The 15779-nt window shown below is 52.5% G+C and overlaps 1 long non-coding RNA gene and 1 pseudogene across 3 annotated transcripts; both read left to right on the forward strand.

Moving 5' to 3' along the window:
- The first annotated feature begins 484 nt into the window (after nt 1-484).
- Nucleotides 485-6445, forward strand: LOC311601620. Of its 2 annotated transcripts, none has more exons than XR_014780611.1 (3): nt 485-788; nt 4473-4600; nt 6004-6445. It is a non-coding gene; the product is annotated as an uncharacterized lncRNA (long non-coding RNA). The 2 variants fall into 2 exon arrangements; XR_014780612.1 differs by lacking the exon at nt 485-788 and adding an exon at nt 2020-2150.
- A 7197-nt stretch (nt 6446-13642) lies between these two features.
- LOC311601859 (large ribosomal subunit protein eL13-like) lies at nt 13643-14382 on the forward strand (annotated as a pseudogene). The gene has a single exon. The product of its transcript is annotated as a large ribosomal subunit protein eL13-like (transcript).
- Nucleotides 14383-15779: the final 1397 nt, after the last annotated feature.

A 15779-nucleotide genomic window follows, 5' to 3' on the forward strand; every position in this document is an offset into this window, starting at 1 on the left:
TAAAGACCAACGCACGATGGGCGCAGGAGTGCTGTCACCTGCTTGAGTTAATAGTGCCTGCTGTGGGGACAGGAGGAAGGCATGAGAGGGGCGTTGGGGTGCCAGCCCTGGCCAAGGCCGTAGCACTGGGGAACCCCTGGATGCCAGGCTCAGGTCGCATGTGGTGCTCACAGTGCTGCTACAAGATGAAGTGCTCCCTTCCAATCCTCCCAGGGCAGGCAGGCGTGAGTCCATTCCTGCACGCTCGCTCGCACCTGGGTGGTGGAGAGGGGCACCGGGCCACGCAGGCCTCCTTGGCAGACATCTTCCAACGGGAGGAATTGAAAAGCCAGAAACTACACGGGTTAACAAACTCTGGAGTTTCTGGCTGGTGCCAGCCCCTTTCTCCATCTCTGGCGGGGGCCCAGGGCCAAGAACTCATTAAAAGGCAAAATGCACACGCCTAGGGCTGTGGAAGCTCCAGGACACATAGTCCGTTCTGAGGTCCATTTCTCCTCTAACCCAAGTGTCTCGCAGCACAGCTGTAGCACTCCAGCATTGAGGCCTAGCCAGGCCCGGAAGGATGAAATGCAAGGCCACAAAGACTGCTGAGTCCCTTCTAGAGAATCGGCGGCGGGCAAGGTCACCCAGTGGAAGATAATAAGCAGCCCCAGGCCTCAGGACAAGGCGCACCCTAAAAGAGAGGGAAGCTGCGGCCTGCTCCAGCCTGGGAGCTTAGGAACGTGATGTGTGCTCAGGAGCCCGGAGCGGAAGAACTGGCCACGCTAGGCAGTGCAGGGCCAAGCCCCGTAAGTGCTCTACTCAGCCAAAAGGCGGCCAGCTCCGCGCCGGCAGCGGAGTGGGAGGGAGGAGGAGGCTGGGAGAGCGCCCCGCCCCCGCCGCCCGCGGTCACAGGGGCAATTACACTCCTCGCTGCAGACGGTTACCAGCTCGCCCGCGCATCCCTCTCTGGCTCCCCTCCCTCCTCCGCACAACTGCTTGCTCCATCTTAGCGAGGGCGCTGCGGAAACACGGCGGCGGCCAGCGGCCTCTGGGGACTTCCCTAGGCTTCTGGCTCTGGGTGAGCAGCCCAGAGCAGTGTGGGCGAAGCCGTCGTGCCCTGCAGTTCTTTCTCCCGACCACCGACAACCTGGGGAGCGACTTTGCAGGTGATGGAAGGGCCACCAAACCTTTCTCCAAGTCGTTTCAAGACCCTAGCCCCAACCAACGCAGCAACCCTCACGCTTTCCTCCAATCTCAGGGATGCCAGTAAACCGGTGCCCCTTGCCCCACGGGTTCTTTCCTAGTCCCAGTACAGGATTACACCTCTAGCTAGAAACCTCGGAGGCATGCGTCCTCGGCTGCAAATTTAACAGTCCCCTTCTCGCCCCCTATGGCTACAACAATTCCGGAAGGTGTCTTTGAAGCTGTGAGTGAAAACTCAGGCCTTAGATTAAGGCTTTATTTTCAACTAGCTGTGTGATTTGAAGCGAGTTTCTTAACCTTAGGTGTTTCCTCTGCAAAGTGGAAGAAATGATTCCCATGTAAGGGTGGCTGCTTGGATTGGGAAGAGATAGCCATGAATAGTAGATGAACTGCTTGGCACGATGCCCTGGTGGTAAGCATTATTGCCACATGCCCATAACCGCGGTGACATTAAAAGTGAGATTCCCCACCAGGAGCAGCACACACAAACCGTAGGGTAAGGCCTGTCGGAGCTCTGGCGCACAGCCCACAAAACAAGGTGCACTTAAGCCAAGAGCTAGGCCTGAAGGGAGGATCGAGGAGGCGAGGGGCAGCCAAGCGAGCGAATCATTCAGCCTTCCTTTGCAAATGAATAGGGCTCTGTCTCAGGCTTCCGCCATTCCAACGCCAGGTCTATAACGCCTAAGGCTTAAACCTGACGCGGCAGTAAATTTAGCCTGAAGGCAGCGCCTCCTGTGGGGCGGGGATATCTCCTAGCAGGAAGGAAGGAAAGGGAAAAAGGGGGGGGAGGGGAGAAGGAGTTGCCTCTGAGATGAAGGGTCCGGGAAAAGAAACATTTCCGGGCGCTGGAGGAGCACGGACAAAAAAAAAAAAAAAAATCGGACGCAAAAGAAACCTCCCCAGAATTTGGGCCAGTGTGGGAGTCGTGCGAGACGGACTTCCCATCTGGGAAGGGCTGCCTACGGGTAATTGGGTTTGCTCGAGTTGCCTCTATAATTATTAAGTGATTTGACTTGGAGATTGGAAATAGTTATTGAAAGGAAGCCGCAGGCTTAGGGGTGTGAGGCCCGGGAGCCTCCCTCCGAAATCACGGTTTGAGGAACAGGACGAATGTGATAATATCGGCATCCAACCGTCTAGTGTTTGAGTAATTCGTTGCTTAGCTACTTTGGATAGGGCCATTCTTTGGAAAACTGGAAACATTTGCAAGTGGTGATATTTTGCTCCTGCCTGACGCAGGGCCTGCAAACCTACCCCCGACTCTGCTGAACTCTTCGAAATATATATGCATAAATTGTTCCTAATGAGACCATCTGTTTTTTTATGGCCCCTCTGGAAGCAGGAGGAACCCGAAGACTGCTCCGTCTTGCAGAAATCTGGGGCCAGGCAGGGCCTGAGAAATAAACAGGGGAAATGAGAGCAATACAGCGCAGACAGCCCAGCCGGTTCCGTGGTGGAGACATGTGCCTGGGTGGGGGGGGGGGGCGGTGGTCGGGGGTACGGGTCATTTAGGACAACCCTGGGTTGCTTGGAGCATGGAGATGCCAGTCAGTGGGCCTAAAAGGTCTAGGAGCTGCAATGGAGTTTCACAGAGTACAAGAACCTGAATCCGCTACACACACACACACACACACACACACACACACACACACACCCCACCCGTGTCTGGAACATCGCCAGAGCCTCAAGGTTGAGGCTGCTCTGGGATCCCAGGACACAGAGCCAGCTGTGGGTGGCCTCGGACATCGCCCGCCCGCCAGCCTGGACCTATGCCTTACGGTTGGTTGGCGACAGACTGAGAACAGCTCCCCCCCCCCGTGCCCCCCAAGTCCAGGGTTTGATTTCTAGCGTTTATATTCGAGCTTGTCCCAAAGGTTGAGCTTTTTACTCCGCGTCTGGCAGGCCGGGCCTGAGCCCTCGCGGAGGGTGGCAGGGCAAACACTTTTCACATTACCGGGTGGCTGTTAATTGGAGCAGTGCAAAAGACGCCGCTCCTACCCCCTTTGCGGTGGGGGGTGGGGGTCAGGAATGGGCAGTGGGGCTGCTTAATAATAGAGGGGCTGCCCTGGGGAGCCTCAGATATCGGTAACCCCCATGATTAATTCATAACCCTCCACTGCGCCTGGCACCGTCTCGGGTCTTTAATCGGTTCTGAATGTCAGTGAGGGTTCCCCGACAGCCTGAGCGCTGTCTTTTGAATGTGTTGAAAGTGGTTGCGCACACACCAGGAGACAAAGTTGCCATCTGCTCCGGGGGACCACGGCAACTGGGCGCTGGGAGGGGTCGTCCTCCCGCTGTTCAGGCTGTCCCTGGGGGCTTTCTCCTCCTAGCCTGTCCCAAAGCCAACACAGTCCGAAATATTCCCGTATAACCACCACTACTGGGCTTTCGGGTGCACGGGGTAGTAGGGTGCCTGTGAAGGGTGGAGATTCCAGCTTGCTATGTAATAAGAGTGTGCCCCACGGGAAGGCAGCTTCGAGGTCACCCAGACCTAGGCCTGTGATAATGAGCTTATAAACCCCTGCTGTTTGTATTCGGGGTAAGTGGGGGGGGGGATGATATATAATATAAATGGGGATAATTTGGGAGGGGAAGCCCTTGGCGAACAAAGCACCTGGCCCTTGGACTCCAAAGAGTTCGCACAAGTGACAAAGTGACCCCCTTCTCTCACACCAGAGGAAGCAGGGTTAGGGACCAGGGGCGGAGAGGGGGAAACAGACATTTAAAAGGGGGGGGGGCATTGGTGTAGAAAGGCTAAAGGAGTTAGGGCAGGGCAGAGAAATAGACAGCCTGGACTTAGCTTACTGGGTGAGTAGCCTTTTTGCCATTCTTCCCCGCATTCCCACCCCCACCCCCCAGACTGCAGAGTGTGCACGGGCGTTAATCGACCTCTTGGCTATGGACCTTAAGGAGGATGGAGCAGCAGAGGCAGGGGGAGGGAGGGGTCTCCCTGCTACTGGCCTGAGCTTCTGCACTCCCAGGCTGAAGAATGCAATTCCACACTTTCCTCGGGTTTAGAAATCTATTGCGGGGAGTTGGACCAACATCAGATGAGCTCTATGGATGGCGGGGTGGGGGGGTGGGGGGGGGCAGGGAGGGTGTTAGAAAACAGACAAAACTTTGGAGGTATGCGCTGCCTCACCCCACTCTGCCATAATTTACCCTCCCCCATTCCAGGCCACCACCTCCCCCCGCCCCCCGCAGCCTCCTCACTTCTTTAAGGTTTTGCAGCCAGTCCTGTCATATGGTTTTGTTTTTGTGCTGTTTGCTTTTTTTTTTTTTTTCAGACACCAAAATTGGACATGTGTAGATGCAAACGGGCTGGAGAATCGAGGGATGCAGACTCAGACAATGGTTTGCTGTATCTTTCCTCACTCCAATCCCAAAGGGACATCGGCTTGTCTACTGTAAGCGGGTAGGCCCTTCAGTCTCTCTCCCCTAAAGCCTGTGCAAGCAATTTTCCGAGTCCCTTGCTCCAAATAAAATAGTGGGAGGGGGTGAGGGATGTTCTCCAGATTCAGTAGCAAAGAGCTTGCGATTTTCTATGGAAAGGGCCTTTACCTTGTGGTGGTGGTGGGGGGGGGGGGAATGCCACTCCAAATGTGAATGTTTAAAACTAAACCAGTCTCCATACATGGGACCTCTGATGACAGTTGGAGGTCCCCTCCTAATCCAATGAACTATCCCCAGGTAATTCTTCACCATAGCTCCCTCCAGCAATTGTCTTCTGACCTTGCCTCCCACCCTCTAGCTCCACCAGGGCCCTAGCGGCAACCCTAAGCACATACACCCCTACCCGCCCCCGCCCCCACCCCCCCACCCCGCCGCCCCGTGCCCAAGCAGTTGCTCTTGTTCCCAGTGGCCTGTGCATACCCGAAGGGCACACTCACAGCTCGGAAGCTCCCTAGCCTCTTGGCCCCCTGCCTCCCAGAGCTGGTTTCGTTTTACAAGCTTTCTCCGAGCTGCTGAGCTGTGGCACTGCCTGAGGCTCCCTTGCAGCCCTGGGTCTCCCTGCAGAGCTTCAGGCTGTGAATCTGCCTTCTCCTGGTTTAAGGTCAAGCCTCCCTCCTTTTGAGTGGCCACAGTTCAGTTCCGCCCTGCAGAGCTCCCACACTACAGCAGCCAGAATATGGGAAGGGGGAAGGGGGGAGGTCACACCCAAGCCCAGGGCAAGCACCAAGGGGTGCAGGACTGAGGGAGGGGAAACACCGCAAATCCCAGGAGCAGTTCAGATTTTGCTGGCAGAGACTCAAGAAAGGGCTAGAAAACCCAGAAGTGCAGCAAGAACCTATTTAGGTCCTTCACCTCCTAGGGACAGGTCTGGACCTCTGCACTGAGGCCTCCGGTATCTGCAAAGATGCGTTGAGTCCCAGCAGTACCTGGGGCCAGTGCTCTTCCTGACAGACTGCAGTTAACCACAAGCGGTAGTCAGAAGCTAACAGCTTTAGGCTTAGGACTCAGCACCCAGCTGATACCAAGTGGGCTGCAGATCCCCTCAGAAAGGGACCTCAGGTCTTTCAACCATCCCAATCCCAGAGGCTAGTGAACTCTGTGAACACCAAGGAGAAGGATGCAGAGGGAAAAATAAGAGGAAAAGCCATTATATTTTCTTCCTCTAACCCCCCCCCCACCTTAAAAGTCAAAAGAGAGAACTCGTTAACTTTTGTTTGGTTTAACATTGCCAGCTTCAAGTCAACCGTAGCCCCTCCTCCCAAAAGGTTTTGTAAAATATTTAATCTAGCTCAGACAATTTCCTGCAGTCCCTAACTGGACCACCCCACTTACTGAGAGGCTGCCAAAAATCCCTCTTGACTGCAGGCTGGCAACCAGAGGCCCTCCAGCCTGAAGCAGCCAGGAGACTACTAACAGAACCAGAGGAAATCAAGGCCAGAGAACCCCGGGAGGTCCAAATGGGTCGAAGGAAAAGCTCCAGAAATGGATGGAATTACGTTTTTTCACACTAAACTGATTGTTGCCCTGCTGTGGACCTGGAGAAGTCTCACTTTGCTCCTGGTGTCACACATTTGTAAGATGGGACTGAGAGGATTGGCCCACTGTGGGTCTCCCTGCCCCCCTCTTCAGCCCCAGTTTCTTGGACATGATCTTACTGACAATCGAAAAGTGGGGTCCTCTGACCCTCCGGATCCTCAACCCTTTCTAAAGGCGACGCTCGTGGGGGAGAACAGCTCTTGCCCAGTTTCCATTCCCGCCTCCAGAATAACGAGCCGCCGAAAACATGTGTACTGTAAATAAAGCCTGTCTAAATAAAGCACTCGGGTAAAGGCTGCCGCTGCCGAGAAAACACTCTGCATCGCTCTGTGCTCAGAGTGAGTCAGCTTCCCAGCCCCCCTCCCCTGCTGCCGCCCCCCCTCCCCCGGGGAACAATGGAGACCTTGCCAAATGTCCCTTTCTATATACCCTCGACTTCCCCCAGGCCCTTTTAGGTGGTGGTGCACCAGTAGTACCCTGGGACTTTTGGCTCTGAGAATAGGGTAGGGGTGTCCCCCGGGGGGACCGAGGTTGGGATCCAGCCCTGAGATGAACGCCACCAGGAATCCCCCTGTCACCAGCTGCGGAGGCTGGGTAGAGGGTTAAACAAGTAGAAAGGTGAGGAGCAATGTCCCCCCTGGTTGTGGAGGGCCCTCACTGATGCTTGCCCGACTCCCCTCTCCTAAATCGCAGATGGAAAGAAGGTAGCCAACTATTTGACTTGCCTCCACTCTTGACTTTCTGCGTAGGCCTACATACATCCACGGTCCATGAGTCCATGGGCGTGTGTTGGATGCCTGGTTTCCCATCAGGCAGTGTGGCACACCAAAGAAGAGCAAAACAGCGCTCCCTCGGTGAAAGGTATGGTGTTGGGACCCATGGTGTCATTTATGGTTTCCTTGGGGAAACGACCGACCGTCAGAAGGTGCCAACTGGTGCAGTGGCTTCTGCTCTCTCGAGTGAGCCAGTAGTTTCAGTCCCCTCAGCCCGATGATGACCTTGAGAAAGTCAGGGATCTCCCCGGGATTTTCCCACCCCTGAGGTCAGCTCTTCACCTCAGCCTCTCAGGCTAAGGCCACCCTTGGCCACCCAGCTTTGTCCTGCTTGGCCGGCTAGCAGCCTGCCCTGGGAGGAGGTATAGGGGGCTGAAAAACACCAAAGGCTTTACCCACACCTTTTGCACCCCTTCTTAGCCAGGGCCCCGGCCAGTGCTCCAGCTGCCTGATGTTGCCAAATCGTCCCTGGGCAGGGTTGCCGGGTGAGGCTTTGGGAACATGGTTTGAGCTAGAAAAGATGAGGAAAACAAGTGAAACGGGAGGGGCGGGGTGGGGTGACGGATCATAAATCAACCAGCTCCACACACCCCCCACCGGGCCTCAGAGCTGAGGCGCCTCAGCCGAGGTAGGGGGGAAGGGGGTGTCACTCGACCACTCCTGGATGACCTCTGAGCTCTCCCGGAGCCAGCGCCCCACCCTAGGCTCGGGCCGTGTTAGGACCAGCTCCCGGCCCAGATCGTAAACCGCCCGCCGGATTCGGCGGGAAGCCGCCCTTGGACGCAGCGCTCATCCGCCCAAGGGGAAGTTTATTTATAGCTTGTAAAACGTAAAGGAAACCAGACTTCGCTAGCTTGCGGAGCCCGAGTGCCTTCAATCCCCACCTGCCCACCAAGAGGGCTCAGCAGGGGATCTGGAAAGTGGGGTGGCTTCTAGCCCGCCCCACCCCCGCCCTACACCCAAAGAAGGGGGCCTTCTCATGTCTCCCCGGCTTAAAATCCCTCTCAGTGTGTCTAAGCAAGGCGCTGAATGCTATAGAGGGTGGAGGCCAGAGCCTGGGCCCTGCATGGTTGGTGTAGAGGAGACTAGGTGGCCCACTTGGCACGCACGCACCGCAGGCCAAGCGGCTCGGTGCGGGATTCCACAGCTTCCGCTCCCGGCACGGGGAAGTCCCGGAGTGCCAGGAAACCTTGGTGTGGGTGCTCTGGGAGTCTCTCCTTGGAAAGCAGGGACGCTGTCCCCGTTCCTCCTGCGCACGTGTCCTCAGCAGAGCAGCCAAGCACTGTGCGCCTGGGGCTGCGATCCGCGGGTGACAGCGGCAGAGAGCGCGCCCTCTCCACTTTACACCCCTGCGGTCGCCTGCTTCCCAGGGGGAGCTCCTCGCTTCGGGGTGCGCTCCGGGCATGAGCCAGGAAAACAAGAAAGTGCAGAGAAGATTAGGACGAAAAAAAACCATAAAGAGCTCAGCCGAGCTCCCCAAGATACCCGCGAGCCCCACTACTCACAGCCCAGCCCAGGCAGCCCTTCCCATTCCCAGCGGAGCGTGTGTGTACGCGCGCGCGCGCCCGATCGCCCGGACGGCAGTTGCGAAACAGGCTCTTGGCTGCAGCGCGGCATAATGGAGGTGGCTGGAACAATGCGCGCTTTGTGCGCGCGGGTTGTTTTCTACCCGCCTCGCCCCCCTCGCTCGGGCCGTATGGCACTTTAATCCCTACCATGGCTGGGCACAAATGCACTTGTGTCCTGTGGGTCACTGGGGGCTGTGCGGCTGGAGCCGTCCTCACCCCTCCCCCGCGGAGCCCACGGCCCACCACCGGTCTTCCTTCCTGCACCCACCTCCCAGCCACCCACCCCCGCGCGCCACCACTTCAGTTCCCGGCGTGGGCCGCTCAGCCAGCTTGGAAGCTTCCGGGCCCGCCGGCCACTTTTATTTTCCAAGAAGACTGCCCTCCCCACCCCGTTCGCGAGCCCGCGCGCGCGCGCACACGGGGAGCGCAGGCCTCACACTTGCCGCCCTCCCTCGCCTCGCCCCGCCCGCCGCTCCGGACTCCTGCGAACAATAGTAAATGTCAACAGATTCCGCGCGGCGAGTGTCTGACTCGGCCGAGATAAGGGTGCGCGGTTGGCCCTGAGCTCTGCGACACCGCGGGGGGAGGCCACCCTGACCCTAGCTGGAAAGAACCGGCTGTGATGAAGCCGGTGCCGGGGGATGGGAGACAGGAGGGGAGAGCCCCAACCTCAGCCCGGGTAGGAGCGGCGCCTGGACGCCAGGTCTTGCCCCACCCCCACCCTACTTAACCGGGTGCTGCTGGGCAGCCTAGAGGCCCGGTGAAAAGCCACGTGCTAGATGTCAGCCCAAGTCTCGGGTCCCCAGAGGACTCAGGAAAAATGCCGATGTGGAGGTAAAGACTCGGACAGTTTTCGACCTACAGGGAGCTGGCACCCGAAAGATGTAAAGGATTCCAGTCCTTGTTTCCTGAAACTCACCAAAATGTTTTTTAAGCTCACACAACACTTGCAGGTCCCCGCCCCCCAATCGTCCTCAACCCACCACCCGAGTTAAAAATTCGCAAATTGATTCCCACGCGTTAGTATTAATGGGTTGTTCCTCTTAAATTGTTGCCAACTTTGCTAATGGATTATTATTTAAATTTCTTTTTTATAAAGTACGTGTTGTTTTATAGATGCGTATTTACTTAAAGAAATCAACTGCATCTATTAACATATTAAAGAGAGAATAAAGCATGGGGCCGGTGTAATGTACTGTTCAGCCTTACTTTGGGTGCTGCGAAGATAGGAAAATCTTATTTGTTTAATAATAAGTCACTCATGAATATGCAAATGACATCGTTGCAGTACCTCACTTCTGTCACTATTAATGAGTTGCAAATTAATGTGACAACAAAAGGAAAATCTATTTAGTGGAGGAACTCGGGCTCCTACCTGGGGAGATCACCAGCAGGCCTGGAACTTACAGTCTGGAAGGAGAGGACTGGGGATGGACACCTCCTCACCCAGCGGTTTCCTGAAGCCACCATTATTGTTTGGACCCATGGACCTGCTTTGTCAGTAGCCCCTTAAAATTCCAGCTCCAGGCCAGGGGAAGAAAGGCTGATCCAGGGTAATTAGGGCCAAGTGTGATTAATGGAAATCAGCCCACAGTTTGAAGTAAAGCAATTGGGGAAGCAGATTGGGAAGGGAGGGAGGGGTCCTCTCTTCACCCAGTTTAAAGATGCCTCTGTTGTTTGGGATAGGGACAGAGACCGAATAAGGCCTCAGAGCCTGCCCCCTCCCCCCACTATGGCAGGTATTAAGGTAGGATCCCATGCTCTTGCGCTTGGTTTTTTACGAGGCGGCCACTTTCCTGACCAGAGATTTAAGAGCAGAGCAGTTCAGTTTCCTGCCTTCCCGGTGGATACAGATCGCAGTCGGCTTGGGCTTTCACTCTTCTGGCCTACACAGCAGAGCCAGTATTTACTTCATCTAAGCATGCTGAAGAGTGTTTTTCATTAAGTTTGGAAACATCGCTGCTGCTGCTGCTGCAGCAAAATGAATAAAGTAATAATAATATATAATATTAGACTGTAGACTCAGAATCCAGGTACCTGAGTGGGATTTCAATACGCTGTCTAGAGAACCGTCTAGAGAGATGCAGTCCGTCTCTATGCAACAGTTCCATGGTTTTATAAACATATAAAAGTACGCTTAGGATTTGAGCACCCTACTATGTCTAGGTTATACTTTATTACTTATTACTGAGTGAAGCTATACCCGAAGGCTGGTTGGTCTAAAACAATCACCATTTATTTGGCTCCATCATCTAGTCTGGGGCCTGACCACACTGTGTGTTGTGTGGGGGTGAGGTAGCTCTATGAGATCCACTTTCAGGATGGTGCATATAGAGAGCTGGCAGGGCCCTGCTGGCTGTGCTGCTTCTCCTCCATGTGGGCCTCGCCACAGGGTGGCTTGGGCGTCCTTACAGCGTGTTGGCTGTGTGCCAAGAGCAGAGCATCCCAAGAGAGAGGAAATGGAAGCTGCCAGTTACTTAAAAAACCTAAGCCTAGAAGCAGATTCGCAGGAGTTTTCCCAGCTTAAAGATTCCCCAAAGCCCTTTTGGCCTCTTTCGGTGAGTAGCAGTTTAGATCTCTCAAGTGTTCATGGACCTGCTTACCTGTATTAAGAAAGCACCCACTCTGGAGGCAAAGACAGGGGCATCTCTGTGAACTCGAGGCCAGCCTGATCTACAAAGAGAGTCCAGGACAGCCAAAGCTGTTACACAGAGAAACCTTGTCTCAGAAAAAGAAGAAGAGGAGGAGGAGCAGGAGGAGAAAGAGGAGGTGGTGATGGTGGAAGTGGAGGAGGAGGAGGAGGAAGAGGAGGAAGAAAGCACCCAAGCCAGGTGTGGTAGCCCATACCAGCAATTTCAGGAGTCATGAGAATCGACAGGAAGATGCTGATCTCAAGGCAAGTCTGGGATGCACAGCAAACTTCTGTCAGAGAGAGAAAGAGAGAGAGAGAGAGAGAGAGAGAGAGAGAGAGGGAGGGAGGAAGGAGAAGGCTGGGAATAAAGCACATACCACACAAGCATGAGGATCTGAGGTCAGAGCCCCAGACCCCAGAAAAGCCAGGCAGTACCCTGCTTGATCCCAGCACCCCTATAATGAAATGGGAGATGGAGACATCCCGCTGTACAAGGGAAACGTGAGGGAGGAGGTGAGGATTGACGCCAGAGGCAGTCCACTAATGTCACACAAGTTCCATAGCACCTTCGTGCCTGCCTGTAGTCACAGGCATGAGCTCATGCACCTTGGTGTACACACACACACACACACACACACACACACACACACACACACACACACCACACGCACACAGAGAGAGATTTACAAAAAGGAGCACCCTATGGTGGTGTCATCTGTGCAATAATATATTGCTTAAGCACTCACAGAACCCAGATTCAAAGGGAAAGGAAACAAACCTTTCCCACAAAGGGAAGTATGTCAGAGAAGTCAGGGCTATTGTTTGCAAAGTGCTATATATATATGACTTCAGAAGAATCTAGAGTACATGACTTCATTTCTTCATTCATGCCCAACCAGCTCCTCCCCCCCACCCGCCCCTCACCTTTCCCCCCCCCCCACCTGAGGGACTGGCAATAGAGATATGGAAGCCAGGGACCTGAAGCATGCTTTGTCATACTAAGTATTTTAAGACTAAATGCTCAATGCTTTAATACTTTGACAAGTCTTAAGTTTCAGCTTATTGGCCCTGCTATTTTTAATCCAGAATTAATGCAATTATTTTCTGGGGGAAGGGGCCTTTGATAAAGGCCCATTCAAGGCAAATTCAACATGTTTAGCTAAATGTTTCTCAATACTGCATAATGTGACTTCATATATAGAATTTTGACTGTTTTCTTATTTAATTAGGCCTGCCTGGATGGAAAAAAAAAGGATGGACCTTGATAGGCAAAATCTTTCCAAGGACATAAACATTTGTAAATCAAATGAATTTGTTCAACATACCAAATGTGTACTTGTCTTAGACTATGCAGCTCTGCCTGCTGAATAAAAATGTTTAATTCTTTTAAGCCAAATTCCAGCACTCAGAAGGTGAAAGCAGAGGGGTCAGGAGTTCAAAACTAGCTACATGTTGAGTTTGAAGTCAGCATGGACTACAAAGAGCACTGTCTGAAATAAATAAGTGGTTTTAGTTATCTTATGCATTTACTTATTTGAAATACTAAGAATCAAACCCAGGGCCATCCCCAACTAGGTCACTGTTGTACCAGGTAGAAAGTCACATTTTAAACTCCTTTTACCTTTAAATCCCAAGGAAGCTGGGAAGAGTTGACTCCTTGGGAAAGGGCACTTGCCACCAAGCTTAGTGACATGGGTTGGATCTCTGGAGCCATAGAAGGATAGAATTATGTCCTCCACTTGCAGGCTATGGCACACACGTGTCCATACATGTACAAGGAAACACAATGCACTTAAGCCATTTTAAACAAATAAGCAAATGAAAATAAAGGCTGTTTCCAAGGCACAGGAAACAAACCAGTAAGTAAGCAGTGTTCCTTCAAAGTCTCTGTTTCAGTTCCTGCCTCTAGGTTCCTGCCTCTCGGTTCCTGCCTTTGTTTCCCCTGATGATGGCGTATAGCCTATACACCAAATAAACCCTTTTCTCTCCCAGTTGCTTTGGGTTATATGATATTTAGTTCAACAGTAAGCTAGTAGCCCAGGCTTGTTTCAAACTCCAGCACTCCTTGCGCATCCACCTCCAGAGTGTAGGATTTATAGGCCTAAGCACTGAGGCTCATTGCTGCACCATGGTTTTTAGGGGGGGAAACAGAAGGCAAATCTATCAGATTCTGTAATGCTCTCAATCTTTGTAAACCCTAGAAATTGAGTTGCATACATAGATTATTTATTCTTGACCACCAAACGATCACTACAGTATATTGAATTCATTTCTTCTTTGCCATATCCATTTCCCAACTTTCCAAAGGTTAAAAGGACACTCTCTGAAGAACATGTTTTACCTTATTTGATGTAAGGGGGAAAAATGAATACTTTAGATTAAGGGGGGAAAAAGGAATCCTAGCTAGTCTTGCAGTAGAATGTTGTGAGTGTAGATATTCACAACTTCATTAAAAACAAAATAAGTTATTTTTTAAAAAGAGTCAACCCCCTTTCCGCTCGGCCGTTCTCCTGCACAGAAGGCAGCCATGACGCCCAGCCGGAATGGCATGATCCTAAAGCCCCACTTTCACAAGGATTGCCAGCAGCGAATGGACACTTGGTTCAACCAGCCGGAACGCAAGAGCCTCAGACGCAAGGTCCAGCAGGCAAAAGCGCGTCGCATTGCCATCCCCCAACCCCCCCCCACCCCCCACGCCATCCCGCATCCGGTCCCATCAGGCCCATAGTGAGGTGGCCCACCGTTAGATACCATACCAAGGTCCGAGCTGGCAGGTGCTTCAGCCTGGAAGAACTCCAGGTGGCTGGTATCCATAAGAAAATGGCGCACACCATCGGCATCTCTGTGGACCTGAGGAGGCGAAACAAAGCCACCGAGTCACTACAGGCCAATGTGCAGCCCCTGAAGGAGGACCGCTCCAAGCTCAGACTTTTCCCCAGGAAGCCTCCTGCTCCAAAGAAGGGAGACAGTTCTGCTGAAGAACTTAAACTAGCCACCCAGCTAACAGGACCTGTGATGCCCATCCACAATGTCTACAGAAAGGAGAAAGCCGGAGTCATCACAGAAGAAGAGAAGAGCTTCAAGGCTTTCGCCAGTCTTTGCATGGCCTACGCCAGTGCCCGGCTCTTTGGCATCCGAGCAAAAAGGGCAAAGGAAGGTGCAGAGCAAGATGCTGAGAAGAAAAAGTAATGCACTGTTGGAATGCTGCAATAAATTTTCAATAAAGAAAAAAAAAGAGTCAACCATAATCAGTAGCAATGGGAATACCACTAGCTTCTAGACAAGCAAGTAACTTCTGAAGGAGGGTTAGGCTCTACTCCCACTCCAAAAAAGCCAGTTACAAACTTAATTCAATAATATATATATATATATATATATATATATATATATATATATATATATATATATATATGTCTGTTCTTAGAATTTTACTTTGAATTAGTAGGTGGAACTACCTCCACTAAAGACTCCAATGAAACTTTTTTTTTTTTTGGCCACACTGTACACTAAACCTAGGATGCATTTTGCCACTCAGCTCTATTTCTAGCTCCTTTGCTGATATTTGAGAGTCTTGATTTTGCCTACTTTTGAAAATTACACACACATACACACACACATAGTCAAGACAGGATCTCACTATGTAGCTCTGGCCATCCTGGAACAGGCTGGCCTCAGATTCATGGAGGTCTGCCTACCTCTGCCTCCCGAGTGCTGCGATTAAAGGTGTGTGGCAGCTTTTAACAATATTATTGTATGAGTGCCGCATGTATACCGATGCTCTCAGAGGCCAGAAGAAGGCATCGAGTCCTCTAGAAGAGCAGAGAGTGCTCTTAACCGTTGAGCCATCTCTCTAGACTGAAAATATCTTCTGTGTGGATGAAGGGGCATGTATGTGCTCCTTTTTTTTTGTTTTTGTTTTTGTTTTCTCCGTGTAGCCTTGGCTGTCCTGGACTCACTCTGTAGACCAGGCTTGCCTCGAACTCACAGTGATCCGCCTGCCTCTGCCTCCCGAGTGCTGGGATTAAAGGCGTGCGCCACCACCGCCCAGCATGTATGTGCTCTTATGGACGCACACCAGAGACCCGTGAAGGATGTCTTCTTCTATTCTTCATGAACCTAGAGCTCACCTATCTAGCTAGACTGGCTAGGCACTGTGCTTCAAGGATCTGCCCATTCCCACCTCCTCAAGTGTGAGTTTCCACACAGGCATACGCTACAGTGCCTGGCTTCTGCATAGGTGCCGGGGAATCCAACGGTGGGTCCTCTTGATTTCATGGCAAACACGTTACCGACTGAATCAGTCATTTCCAGCCCCTGGAAATGACCTTTTACCATTGGTCAACAGTTCAACCTTAATTGGATAATGATTAGAAGCCAGGTTACAGATCTCCAGGGAGAATATGTTTCCACCCTAGACAAGCCAAGAGAGACCTTTAATGATATTGAGGATGCTGGGGGCAGCTGAGGGTGGACCCAGAGCCCCAGGGCTTCTCCTATACTAAGCACACACATTCTATCACTGAGCCATAACCCTGCCCCCCCCCCGCCTCTATCCTATTTAAAATTGCCATGACAACTGAAAATCCAAGGCCATACCCTTCAGGTGGAATTTTATTTTTCCTGAACTTCAAG

Source organism: Acomys minous (assembly GCF_964271855.1).
Source record: "Acomys minous genome assembly, chromosome: 7".
NCBI lineage: Eukaryota > Metazoa > Chordata > Mammalia > Rodentia > Muridae > Acomys > Acomys minous.